Source organism: Ursus maritimus, unplaced genomic scaffold (assembly GCF_017311325.1).
Source record: "Ursus maritimus isolate PB19 unplaced genomic scaffold, ASM1731132v1 scaffold_27, whole genome shotgun sequence".
Taxonomy (NCBI): Eukaryota; Metazoa; Chordata; class Mammalia; order Carnivora; family Ursidae; genus Ursus; species Ursus maritimus.
The window spans coordinates 8,274,976-8,289,160 of NW_024425230.1; the positions used below are offsets into that span (position 1 = coordinate 8,274,976).

A 14,185-nucleotide genomic window follows, 5' to 3' on the forward strand; every position below is an offset into this window, starting at 1 on the left:
CCAGGCTGATCTCACTGACAGCAACAGAAAAGCAGGGGCTTTGGTGGGAGAGCTGGTGGTCCAGCCAAAGTGTCTCCCTGCTGTTTCCCTTGTGGGGATATAGTATCTAGTGGGGGAAGAAAGAAAGGCCTAAGACTAGGGATTTGGAAATCTATCCCCTCTCTGCCTAGAAAACCTCACAAAGGGCATGGGGTTTAGAATCAGCAGCCCTCATCCACACCTGCCCTCGCACAAATACGCCACATTATGGTCTTGGCAATCCCTGAAACTCTGGGCCTTGGGAAGCCCTTGGAGCACTGGTGTGACTGGCCCAGGGTGTCCCTAGGATATCGCCTGACGCTGCCATTCTGGTTATCGGAAGTGTGGCTCGGCCGTCAGTCAGTATCTTGCCGTTCTCCAAGAGCGGACACTGGCTGCTTTGGGTGGAAGATGGTCCAGGCTGCTCCAGAACAACTGAGCACCTGGTGCTACTCAGGAGGAGTGGTCAGCATTGCAGGAGGCCACTGCGGCAATGCTGGGGCGTCCGCGGGGCAGTTGTGATGAGCCCAGCACTGCACCGGGTACTGAGGATGCACAAGGCGAGGAAGTCAGCTCCTACCCTCATTAGAACAGGGGTTTTGTGGACCCCAACGGCTGATGGACAGGCTTCAGAGGCTGCCTGAACACCTAAATCGGACACAAAGCTGTGCGAGCATGGGCGCAGGCACGAGGAGAAAATCCGAGGCTTTTACCAGATTTCCAAATGCGTAAGTGAACCAGAGTTAAAACTTTTACCTCTATAAATACGACTTAGAAGACTGCAAAGAATGAGGAGTTATGTTCTCATAGGCTTTGGGGGATAAAATTAACAATTTGATCTTGAAGTCTACATGGAAATTCAAAGGATTTTAAATATCCCAAGTAATCTTGAAAAAGAAGACAACTGGAAGATGTACACCACCTGATTTCAAGACTTACTATAAAGCTACAGTCATCAGGGGGCACCTGGGTGACGCAGTTGGTTAAGTGTCCAACTCTTGATTTCAGCTCAGGTCATGATCTCAGAGTGGTGGGATCGAGCCCCACGTCAGGCTCTGCACTGGGTGTGGAGCCTGATTGGGATTCTTTCTCTCCCTCTCCCCAACTCCTGCTCTTTCTCTAAAAAAAATTAAAAAATAATAAAAAAAGCTGCAGGAGTCAAGACATTGTGGTACTAGTATAAACAGATAAATCCATGGAACAGCACAGAGAGTTGAGAAATACACCCATACTCGTAATACTTGTACAGCCAGTTGGTTTTTGACAAGAGTGCCAAAGCAATATAATGAGAAAAGCAGTCTTTTCAACAAACGGCATTGGAACAACTGGACATCCACAATGAATAAAAAGAAACCCAGGCTCCCACTCCTTACCACACACAAGCATTAACCTGAGATGGATCATGGACCTAACATAAAGTTTAAAATTAAGGAACTTTTAGAGAAAAAATGAGTATCTTTATGCCTTGAGAGCAAGCAAAAGTTTCTTTGATCGGACACAGAAAACAGTAACTGTGAACAGAAAAATTGCTAAATTAGACTTCAACAAAATTTAAAATTTCTGCTCATCAAAAGATTGATCTACCATAAAAAAAAATAAGCAAGTTATATACTGGAAGAAAATATTTACAAAACCTAAACCCCCCCACCCCCAAAAAGAGAATGGTATCCAAAATGCACAAAGGACTCCTATAACTCAATAATAAAGGACAGCCCAATTAAAAATGGGCAAAGACTGGAACAGCAAAAGATATTAAAAATGCTCACTATCATTAGTCATCAGGGAGACGCAAATTAAAACCAGAAGGAGACACCAGTCTACTCCCAGCAAAATTACTAAAATTTAAAAAGACTTACAGTCCTTGGTGAGGATATGAAGCAAGCAGAACACTCATGTCTTATTGGCTGGAGTGTAAAATGGTATAACCACTTGGAAATAAGTCTGGCGATTTCTTATAAAACTAAACATACAGCTACCCTATGATCCAGAAAGTCTATTCTCAGATATTTACACCCAAGAGAAATAGGTCTGAAAAACGTATCCAAGAATGTTCATAGCAGTTTCAGTCATAGTATTTCCAAACTGTGAATAGCACAAGTGTCCATCAACAGAACATTAACAGCTACTGTGGTTTGGTAACCACTCAGCAATAAAGAGGGATGAACTACTGATCCATGAAATGAGAGACAGGAAATCTCAAAGCATTATGCTGAGTGAAAGAATGATTGCGCAAGATGATTCCATTTATATGCTGTTCTAATCAATGGGTGGGAAAAAAAATCAGTATAGTGCTTCCTGGAGGCAGGGACAGGCATGAAATTTACCAGGGAAGGGGCATGAGGAAACTGATATTTTTTACGTTACATTGGTATTCTATTTCAAAGCTTATCAAATGGTCTAATGAAGAGTTGTGCATTTTGCTCTATGTGGATTTTATCCCCAAATGCTACAAACAATATTGAACTGTAGTCAGTAACAGGAATGCCGAAGATTTTGAGGGTGAAGTATACAGATGCTCGCAACTTTCTTTGACATGCACTGAAAATACTGGATTGAGGGATGAATAGAGGGATGGACAGATGGAGAGACTATGAGAGAGCAATTTTAGAAAATGTTAATGTTAACGGTAGACTTTAGGTGGTGGGTAACAGATGTACATGGCTCGATTCTTTCAGCTTTATGTTTAAAATTTTTCGTAAGAAAATGTAGAGAGAAGTGATTCAAAATATCATACCCTAAATGCAGGGCCCACCATATGGCATCCTGAATGAGCTCCACCATCAGGGCAGAAAAATCCTGCTCTGTAGAAAGGCAAAGACAATCTGCTTACGGTAAAGGCCCTTGAAACTGTTCAGGGTCCTTACAGCTCATTCTAAGCCATGACTTTCTCTATTTCAAAGGCAACCGTTCTGAAAATCCACGTAAGTCCAGAAAGCATCACACACAAATGCATCAGTCATGAAACACCAATGCAAGATTGCTGCGTCTGAGTGGAGATTACTGGGGTTTTTTTGGCTGTATGTTTTTGCAAAGAGGAATCAGAAAACGGCTTAGTATGTAAGTGGTTGCAGTTCTAAGTAAGGCAGCTTCACTCCCCATCACTCGCTAACAGTTCCATTAATTATTTACCATCAGAGGCCCTGGGACATTGGAAAGCTGGCTGGAAGCAGCGAGGCATTGGCAGGTTGCAAGAAGGAGGTAGAATCAACAGCAGCAGCAGCCATCAGAAGGGGCACTTAATTATGTCATCACTCATCTTTCAAAATTAAACAAATATTTCCCTTATCTCTGTAAAATACAAGCGTGCATGTGTGTGTGTATGTGTGTGTGCGTATGTGTGTGTGTACGAGCAAGTATGAAGTGACCTCTTCTGTTTACTACAGGAACGTAAATAAAAACAGTTCACCTTCAGTCCCAGTTAAGCGACACTGAGAAGGCAGGACCTAGGGATTAGGGTGCATGTCAAATTACGAGGGCGGGGCACCTGGGTGGCTCAGTCAGTTAAGCGTCTGCCTTCTTCAGCTTAGGTCATGATCCCGGGGGTCCTGGGATCCACCCCCTTGTAGGGCTCCCTGCTCAGTGGGGAGCCTGCTTCTCCGTCTCCCTCTGCCTGCCGCTCTGCCTACTTGTGCTCTCTCTGTCGAATAAATAAATAAAACCTTCAAAAAAAAATTACAAGGGATGATTTTACTTTAACTTGACTTTTAAATAATGCAGCATATGTGCAGAAAATGATGTAATCAGAATCAAGACTCTGCTCGATTCTATTTATAATTTTTTAATATTGCGGTGTTTTCAGTTTTGAATCTGATTTTCTTCGGTTGTGTGGGCAACGTATGTCCACCGTCAGTGGTGCTGAGAGCTGGGGGCTCTGGTGCAATTGAATTGTTGGAAGGACATTATGGGAAAACATCCGCAAATGCACGTGCATTTAATTTAATCTGCCAACTTCTTTTAATTTCCTGACATTATGAAGACAAGGGTTAACATATATTTACATTGAAAGAAAAAAGACCACAGTGCTCATCGTTAGTATTAAGGATGTGCTGGGGTGGAATTAATAACGGAATTAGAAAAGATTTTTCTTCTTTATTTTCCATGTTCCGCATAATGGAATTAAATGACTGTTTTAGTTTAAACTTTAAAGAGATTGCACAAGTAATAAAAGAACACATTCTCATTGAAAAAAAAAAATAGAACTACAGCATGTATAAAGCAGAAACCTCTCCTCCCCACCATCAGACACCTTTTCTTAGAGATATTTACTTTTATAGTACTTTCCCCCCAAATACTACAGTTTTGTAGTTGACAACTGGTGATCTCTGATTTAAACTTAAAGCGGGGGAATGTATTTATGCGAGATTATTCAGCGATTTGTGCCTATTTATCAACCACTGTCCATATTATACTCTTGTATGCAGTAAAATATGACAGTTCTAAATATTTTCCTCATACGGCTGTAAAATTCATATTAAAAATATCAACACTCAAAATGTACTCTATTTCAATAAAATATTAATGTACCAAATAAGCAACAAGAACCAGAAAACAATCGTAGAACATTAGAATGACTCAGCTTCAAATTAAAAAAAAATTCTTTTTAGTTTTCTATTACAATGTCATTACTTTCTTGTACAGCAATGAACATTCCGTATACACATTTAGAGAGACACACACACTACAAATAGGCATCTCACTTGCTTTTAATGCAAAATTAATATGTTTAATGAAGTAAGTTACCAAGTAAAGGAGCAGAAGGGAAAACCAGGAGCAAGAGCACAATTTTTTTTTTTTTTGGTGGTGTTACTTGTTTGATTTTTTAGGAGTTGGTTAATTAGTAGAGCCAAAGAGAGGAGACTGCAAATATAGTGGATGGCTAGGGTCATGGATTCAGCCCGTGCAGAATTATTAAGAAGACAAGAAACACCTACAGTAAGCTGTGAGGGGATAAGTGGACAACATATTTGTGGCTGGTGACAAAGGTTAATAGCTACATAGCCTGGTAGTTAAATATGCTGGTCATGGACACTAATTAAAGTTCATTATGTGAAGAATGGGTTAAAACAATATTTAAAAGCCTGTGCAATGAGAATGTTATTTATAATCACTTTCAAATTAATATTCTATTTATAAAGAAATACTTTTCAGTAACGCTGAAAAAGCTCCACATTTGGCCATTTCGAGGAGAAATGGTTTTGGTTGCCAAAGACTCAGTATCTAAATATCATTTCTGTAATTCAGGTTTTAGAAATACAGAGTATTCTGGCAACAGGAAAACTAATGGAAATTATTCTCTTATTTTGGGAAATGGTAAAATAGAATTTCATGAATATTATAGTGATGTCCACTGTAAAAGCCACATTCCTTACATGAACAGTTCCTTGTGGACCTCCCCCCTTAAAGAATGTCCTCCATTGTTTGTCGGTTTGGAGTCTGTTCTGTTCTTACATCCTTTTGTTGTTGTTTTTCTGTCCTTATATCCTAAGGAGAGTCTTATCTTTTCTTCTAGAAGAGTATTTGGTAAATCATCCCTCCCGACCCAAAAATCAGAATAAAATTCTCTCTCTACTGTTTTTTTCCTACAAATCTAGGACAATGGAGAAGTAATATGAGAGTGACTTTAATTCTGTAAGTTCTAAATTTTGGCTATATATATATATATATATGGACTCTCATATATATAGTCATGTGATTATATATAATCATATAATTATTAATATTACATAATATTATAATCATATATATTCTAGACCTATATAATATATATTATATTTAATTCTCTCTTCCCCACCAAAGAAAACACGTATGATGGAAAGAATATGCTGTCTGTCAATTCAAAATCTGTTGCATCCTCTGTATATCCTAGAAAAGACACTCACATTTTACTTGCACATCCATGAATTTTTTTTTATTACGTTCATCTCTATCAACAGAGTTGCAAAAAGTAAAAACATATCTACCAACCCCCAGTTCACAACCAAGCAAACAAAAGTAAACTTTAGGATGCTACTGACCTGGTCATAATTGCTTAAGGACCTTGCCGTGCCATCCTCCACGTAGTCCCTGTGTGGCCAGAGCACGGGGGCAGGGGTGGCCCCTCCCCGGTGGGGGTACCCTCCTGGTCCTGCAGGGGCTCACCTGCTGTAGCCCCCCGCTTCACCAGCCTCCCGCTGGAAGCATGCTTCTTTCTTTGCAGCTATCACTCTAGGATTTAGCCTCAGTAAGCAATTTTCATTTCTGGGTCGAATTACGTTGAAATCCAACCCTTTATTTATTCGGGGAAGAGGCAGAGGCTGGGGGGTGTGGAGGGCGACATGACCCCCAGGGTGACCCCCGGTGGTAATTCCTCACCAGCTCCAGATGGCCGGGGCTCAGCCCCATCACGCTAGGCCACTTGGATCGACCAGCATCAGCCAAGCAAGTGCAGGGAGCGATGGCATCATGGCTCATGGCTCACGGAGAACGGCGCTCAGCTCCGCAATGGAGGCTGCGTGCTTCCCAGACCTCAGAGCCTCGCAGCACAGATGCACAACTTCTCTGTGAATCTTCTTGCCAAATGGATTTTTGTTAATAGAAGGAGGATGTGCAGTTATATACACAAACAGCTCACACAAGGGAGAATCACAAGTAAAAGTACTATTTTCTTTAGAAATAAAAAATACAATTAATCATAAGATGCCATGTTATACCCACCTGGCACAGGTAGAATTTAATGAATTCTAACCTTCATTGCTGGCCAGAGCGTGGTGACATTTGTCATTGGGGGCGGCCGGGCAAATTGTATGGCTGTTTCAGAAAGCAATAGGGACGATACTATGTAGCAAGACCCCATTCTCCTAGGAATTTATCTGAAGAAGTAACAGGGCACACACAGAAAGATCCACTCCTAAGGTAAGACACCGCCCTGCCGAGTTACCTACGACAGCAGAGGGAAGAACCCGCTAACCACATAAATGACCGATATCAGGGACTTAGGGATTGGCTTACGGAAAAGGCAATGTCTAGGTGCCCAGTACTGACTGGTGCTTGGTTTTTGTCATTTAATCTAATGCTCACAGCACCACCCCGAGTAGGTGTCATGGCTGCCCTTTTACAGATGGAGGAGAGGATGCAGACCTGGTCCATGGTGATAGAGCTGGCCGGGAGCTGGGCAACAGTGGAAACAGGTCTTTCTGACCCAGAGCTCAGAATTTCCACTACTCCGCTTTCCAGTTTAATACCTATTATAGCTTGCGTGTTTGGGAACCCTCAAAATTCATGTTTTAATCCTGATCCCCAGGGTGCTGGTATTAGGAGGCGGGGCCTTAGGGAGGTGACTGGGTCATGAAGATGGAGCCCCCCACAATGGGATTAACGAGCACATAGAAGACACACAAGAGAGCTTACTTCACGGCTCTCTGCCTAGTTAAGTTCCAGTAAGAAGATGGCGTCTGCACACCAGGAAGTGGGTCCTCACCACGAATGGAATCTGCTGGCACCTTGACCTTGGACTTCTAGCCTCCAGAATGGTGTGAAATGGATGTCTGTTGTCTAAGCCACCCAGACTGTGGCAACTTGTTACAGCAGCCGAGCTGAATTTCCAAACAGTGCCTCAAGGTAATTCAGAATGAGCAACTACCGTGCAGCCGTTATAACAGATAATAATGAAGACTAATAATGAAAAATGCTTCCATAACATTAACCTAAAGTATAGGATATGAGGCACGGACTGAAGCATCATGGGAAAATACCTAACAGAACACTGGGGGACACCATTTGAAAATGTACAAAGTAACAGAATTTACTCCAGGTTGGTAGATTATATGGCATTAAAGGGCCTTGAAAGAAAGGTTTCTAATGTGTAGAGTCTATTATTTTCATTTACAAAAATTGAGTCTCTCTCTCTGTTTAGAAAGAAAGTTTGAAGAACACACGTATGTGACAGTAGCACTTGCCTCCAGCAGGTGCAAATGAATGGAGATTTTTTTTTTTAATTTGGGCTTTTCTGTGTTTTCCAATATTTTTTTCCCCTCACCAAGGATGCACTGACTTTGAAATGAAGAAAAAGAAATTACAAGATGAAAGATATCCAGCCCAAGTTTGACTACTTCCACCCTGACTTCATGAACTGGTTCTTTGATGGCCTTATCTAAACTGAAGAAACCAATGGTTGGAGAAACCAATTGTTTCAGTTCTGGGAAAAGCCAGAGAACAAGAAAATCTCTTGGGACAATAATCTGCAAGCACGTCACAGATTTTAAAAGATAAAAATCAAACAATCTAGTAATAATAATAATGTTTAGTGTGCCAGTAATCAGTGCCATTTATCAAGTTCTGCCTGATGATGTAAGAAATCTCATCACCGCACTCCATGAGGTGACCAGTACTGAGGGGTTACAGAAGCTCCCCTACTCAGCTCCCAACAGCAGAGCTGGGAGCCCCTCCCCCCCCAACACCTGCCACCAAAGTCTGACCCCTAACCCCCCAGGCTGTGTGCTCCCAGCCAAACATGTCATGCTTATCTGGAACATAATGTGCTTGGCAAACACAGAAGAACTAAAGGTGAGATGATCCTATCTCATTAGATGCAAAAACCAGAGAGGAAATGATGGAAGTCAACTCCTTCATGAATTTTCTGGGACAGCGGAAGAGAAACACAGAAATACAATGCTACAAAGATGAATTCTTTCCTGCACTTAGTTCCTCTTCCAAAAATGCATTTATTTATTGCTCATTTATTCTAGAACTATCATACACCCGGTGTATGCCGAGCTAGACCCTGGGGACACAGCTTGACGAAACAGAAGGAAGAGCTAGCGTGTGAGGCTATCTTCTTCCCAGATTTTAAACACCTACCACAGAAACCATGCTGGAGAGACTTGAGACGAACACTGCCCTGGTAAAGAAAGAGGAACCATCCTTTTGGGGGAAATAAAAATCACAGAAGTAAGACACTTCCTTTACTTAATACTCACATAATATAAAATAGCACGGTCTGAAGACAGAAAGAGAAATCAGTCACAATGTGGGGAGGGGATTGTGTTTATAAACACTGAGGGAGAAGGCCACCCTTTGTCACACCAATCCGGCTTCTGGGGAACTGATTTTCAAGGGATTAATTCTACACGTTTAAAAACACTATTCAAAAAAAAAAAAAATGCATGAAGGTGCTGATTGCAGTACTGTTTCCCAGAGCAAAGGAGGGTGGTTTGCCAAGGACCGAATGCATTATAAATGCTTATGGTGTTGAGCACACGGAGGGGACACCGCAGCACAGACAGGCTGGCAGGAAGGAAAGACTCTGAGACGGTAACACTGGTTTTTTCTACGTGGTAGAATTTGAGGTGACCCTTTCCATTTGCTCTATTTTCCAGTTACTTCTGTTACTGCTGTCATGGAAAAGTAGTTTTTAAAAATCTACTTTTTAGGTTAGCAAAGTAGAACTGCTGGCTGAGTCCACCTTCCTCTTCACAAAGATCGGCGCAAGGGAAGGGAGAAAAGATCTCATCCTAAAGGGAAGTAAAGCATGAGGCACCCAGATTTTTTTCAGTGGTGTCCCAAGAACCATGAGCTATGCTAGAACATGGTGATGGAAATGCCACTCAACTCAGAGGATAAGACTTGGGTTCAAGTCCTGTCTTGGCTGCCTAATGGCTGCATGGTCTTGGCAAGGGTTTATGTCTGAATCTTGTTGCCTCTTGTAAAAACAACAAAAAGACACATTAAAAAACTATTGCAAAATTCATGCCCCCCCCCAAAAAAAAGACTGGCATACAAAGGGGGTTATTTGCAGGAAGCTTACCCTCTTCCTCGCCCTTTCCTTCCCTACACTGAAGCCTCATCCCACCGTGGACCCCCAGCTCACTCAGCCTTCCCTCCGGTGTTTCTCTCACACCCGGAAGGAGGCCCACCCCTTCACCATTTATCAAAGTTCTCCTGCTTCCAGGCTCAGCACAGATGCTACTCCCCAGGGAAGACTTGGGGGGCGCTCTCCATGGGCTCCCTTCTCCTTCTTCTGCCTGACCGGGACCGTCCTCTTGTGAGGTGTCTGTCTACCTCCTTTCCGCCCAGCAGCGTTGCAGCCTGGGCCCTACTTCCTCAGAGTCATGCCCAGCACTGTGCCATGCACACAGTAGGTGCTCGTTCAGAGTTTCTTGCATCCAATTTGTTGAACCTCCAGAGCTCTCCGCGTTGTCAGGAAGGGGTTCACCTATAAACTTGCTCATTTGCAGCACCATTCAGAATGGGCACGGGGGCACCGACTTCTGCTAAAAGAGGAGAAGGATGTCTTCAGGCCCTTCTGGATGTATTTTCCATGCAGGACTTCATTCTGGCCTCACAGCCTTGCTTCCACCCCACCCACCTGCTCCAGGGTTCACGTCAGGTCAAAATCTAGACTGTTTCAAGATAATACTCTGGGACTTTCCAATTCATGAAAGTATCCCAGGACTTAGTCACACACGATGTGGGAGAAGGAGGCCCTCCCATACAGGAACGGAAGAGTGGAATGGCCAATGGCCGTGTCACTTCCTTCTGTATCCAGCTGGGCATGTATCTCTACATCACCCCCTTGTGCCTCCTGGAGGTAATGGCAGCACCCACCTGACCCGGGTGGTGGTAAGGTCAAATGAATGGAAGTAGAGAAGTATGGAAAGTGCTAGAACACTACCCGACCCTTAGTGGGCGCTAGATAAAGGCTTAGCTCTTATTATCATTATTTGAAATTAAGTCAAATGTGGCCTGTGTCTAAAAACTTGTGCAGTCTGAGGTTCTATCTTACGCCTCAGGCATCAGAGATAAATCATGTGAATTCAAACGGACAAGCTGTGGTTTTCTGTATCTTATCTACTGAACTCTGGGTCAGATGTGAGTGGGGGCCAAGCAGTGGAAGAAAAGGGCTTGCCTCTAGCACCCTTGCTGAGCTGGTGGGGGAGCAGGGGTACGGATGCACCCCAAATGCCTGGGCATCAACTCCAGGCAGGGCAGTATACGCCAGTGGACACCACCACCACCCTGCACATTGCCTAGCACACAGCGAAAGCCCCAAGAATATGCACAGAAACGCTGCTGGCCAACATAATGGGCCGCCACTGTTTACTCTGACAGTGACCTTATCTAAAAATGCTGCCGAATGAGATCAGCCAAGTTCAAGGAAGTGGCTTCAGAGTTCGTTTTGATTAATAGCTCTTCTTTCAAATTTGTCTTAGCCCGTGAGGGTTGCTGTAAGGGAATACCACAGACTGGATGCCTTACAAACAGCAGAGACGTGTTTCTCACCGTTCTGGAGGCTGCAAGTCTGAGATCGGGGTGCTGGCATGGTTGGTGACCTCTTCTGGGTGGCTGACCTCTCATGATATCCTCGCATGGCCGAAGGGGGCCAGGGAGCTCTGCGGGGTCTCTTCCGCGAGAACACTAATCCTATCATCCATGTGACTCAATCTAGGCCCAAAGGACCCATGTCCTCATATCATCACCTTGGGGGCGAGGGTTTCAACGTATAAATTTTGGTGGGACACAAACACTCAGGCCATGGCAATGATCTTGCTTAAAAGCATGGGAAATGCCCAATAATATTTCCATGTAGGAGGTGACCTTATAGTTAATATGGTTTTTAATCCTGGAGGCAGTGTTCAGAGTTAACTGCTTGGTTAATCACTGTAAAATCCTTGATAGGAAATTACTGGGATTAAAAAAAACAAAACAAAACCAAACCCAAACCAAAAACTGGTTGTAATCAAAAGCCTGACTGGCAATTTGATACTTTCTCCATGGAAAGGTGCTAGGATCCAACGTCACTGTCCCTTCTCAGAGAAGAGAGTGGCCCAGGACAAGAGTCAAGGAACACCCCCCAAAGAATAGCATGCTAATAAATGGTGTCTGTACAACTGGGCGGCCACATGGGAGAGGTACGGTCAGATCCATTCCTCACTGAGAAACCAGGATGGTTCCACATGGATCAGACCCATGAATGTAAAAAATTAAACCACGTAAGCAATAGAAAAAAACAGGTGAATTCCCTTTTAACCTAGGAGAGTATAACCCCTTAACTGTGACACAAAACCCAGTAGCAATAGAAGACTGATAAATCTGACCACATTTTAAAAATAACAGTGTTATCAAATATAATTCACACACCATAAAATCCAATGATGCCGTTTACGTGAAATGTGCAGAATGGGCAAAGCTACAGAGACGGAAAGTCAATTCATGGCTGTCAGCAGCTGGGGGAGGGACGAGTAGGGAGGGACTGCTCATTCGTGCAGGGTCTCTTTCTAGAGTGATCAAAGTATTTTACTTTTAGAGGACTGATGATTGTTGCACAATTCTAGGAATATCCTAAAAACCAGTGAACTGTGCACCCTAAAATGGTGAATTTTATGATGCATGATTTTTTTTGCACATGGATATCCAGTTGTCCCAGCACCGTTTGTTGAAAAAATGATTATTTTCCTCTGAATTGTATTAGTGCCCTTGTCAAAAATCTTCTGACCATAAATGCATGGGTTTATTTCTGCACTACTAATTGTATCCCACCGATCTATAGGTCTACCCTAATGCCAATACCACAGTCTCTCTAACTCTGTAGTACATTTTGAAATCAGATAGTCTGAGTCCTCCAACTTTGTTCTTCTTTCTCATTTTGGCTATTCTAAGTCTCTTGAGTTTCCACATGAAGTTTAGGCTCAGCTTGTCAATTTCTGTGATTATTTCAGCTGGGATTCTTATAAGGACTGCATATGCAGTCCAATTTTGGGAATATTGCCATGTTAACATTACTAAGTCTTCCAACCCACGAACATAGGACGTTTTTTCCCATCTATTTCGGTTTTCTTTAACTTCTTCCAACCATGTATTGTAGTTTTCAGTGTATAAATCTTGCACTTCTTTTATTACATTTATTCTCAATTGTTTTATTCTTTTTGGTGCTATTGTAAACGTATTTTAATTTCATTTTCAGACTGTTCATTGAAAGTATGTGTAACTACAATTGATGTTTACATTTTAATCCTCTATCTTGCAACCTTGCTGAATTGACTTATTAGTTCTAAGTTTTTGTAGATTCCCTAGGATGTTCTATAGAAAATATTAGGTCATCGACAACTAGATAGTTCCACTGTTTCCTTTACAATCTGGATGCCTTCTATTTCTTTTTCTTGTTTCATCGTGCTGGCTAGACACTTCAGTATAATGTTGATTGACGTTGTGACATTGGACTTCACAGTTTTGTTCCTGGTGTGAGAGAGAAACCATTCAGTCTTTTATAATTAAATATGATGTTAATTGTGGGTATTTAATAGACGTCCCTTATCAGGTTGAGGAAGTTCCCATCCATTACTGGTTTACTGAATTCTTTGTCATCAAAGGGTGTTGGATATTGTCAAATGTTTTTTCTGTGCTGAGATGATCATGTGTTGTTGGTTTTTTTCCCTTTTTCTGTTACTATGATGTATTCTATTGATTGATGTTAAACCAAGCTTGCAGTCCTTGGATAAATCCCAGCTGGTCATGTTATATAATCCTTTTGATATATTACTGGATTTGGTTTGCTAATATTCTGTTGAGTATTTGCATCTGTATTCATAAGAGATACTGGTCTGTAGTTTTCCTGTGGTATCTTTGGTTTTGGTTTCAGGGTAATCCCGGGTTCATAGATTGAACTGGGGAGTGTTCCCTCCTCTCCTATTTTTTGGAAGAGTTTGTGAAGTTGATGTTAATTCTTTAAATGTTTGGTAAAATTTACCAATGAAGCCATCTCTGGGCCCGGCTTTTTTTTTGGGGAGTTTTGGGATTACTAATTCAATGTAGCTACTTATTATAATTCCGTTTGGGTTTTCTATTCCTTCTTGAGCCAGTTTAGATAGTTTGTGTCTTTCCAGGAATTTATCCACTTCATTTAGGTTATTGAATTTGTTGGTGTACAACTGTGCATAGGATTCTATCATAATTCTTTTTATCTTTGTACAGTTGGTAGTGATGTCCCCTTTCTATTCTTGATCTTAGTAATTTCAGACTTGTCTCTTACTTTTCTTAGTCCGTTTAAGTGAAAATTTGCCAAAATTGTTGATTTTTTTCAGAAACGAACTTTCGGGTGCACTGATTTTTCTCTATTGTTTTTCTACTCTCTATTTCATTTATTTCTGCTCTTTGTTCTTCCTTCTGCTTGCGTTGGGTTTAGTCTGTTCATCTT

At 42.0% G+C, this 14,185-nt stretch overlaps 1 protein-coding gene across 1 annotated transcript in view; it reads right to left on the bottom strand.

Annotated features, from left to right (window-relative positions):
- Positions 1-14,185, bottom strand: part of LRRK1 (leucine rich repeat kinase 1) — a 121,152-nt gene that overhangs the window by 81,827 nt on the left and 25,140 nt on the right. The gene's annotated exons all lie outside the window — the stretch shown is intronic.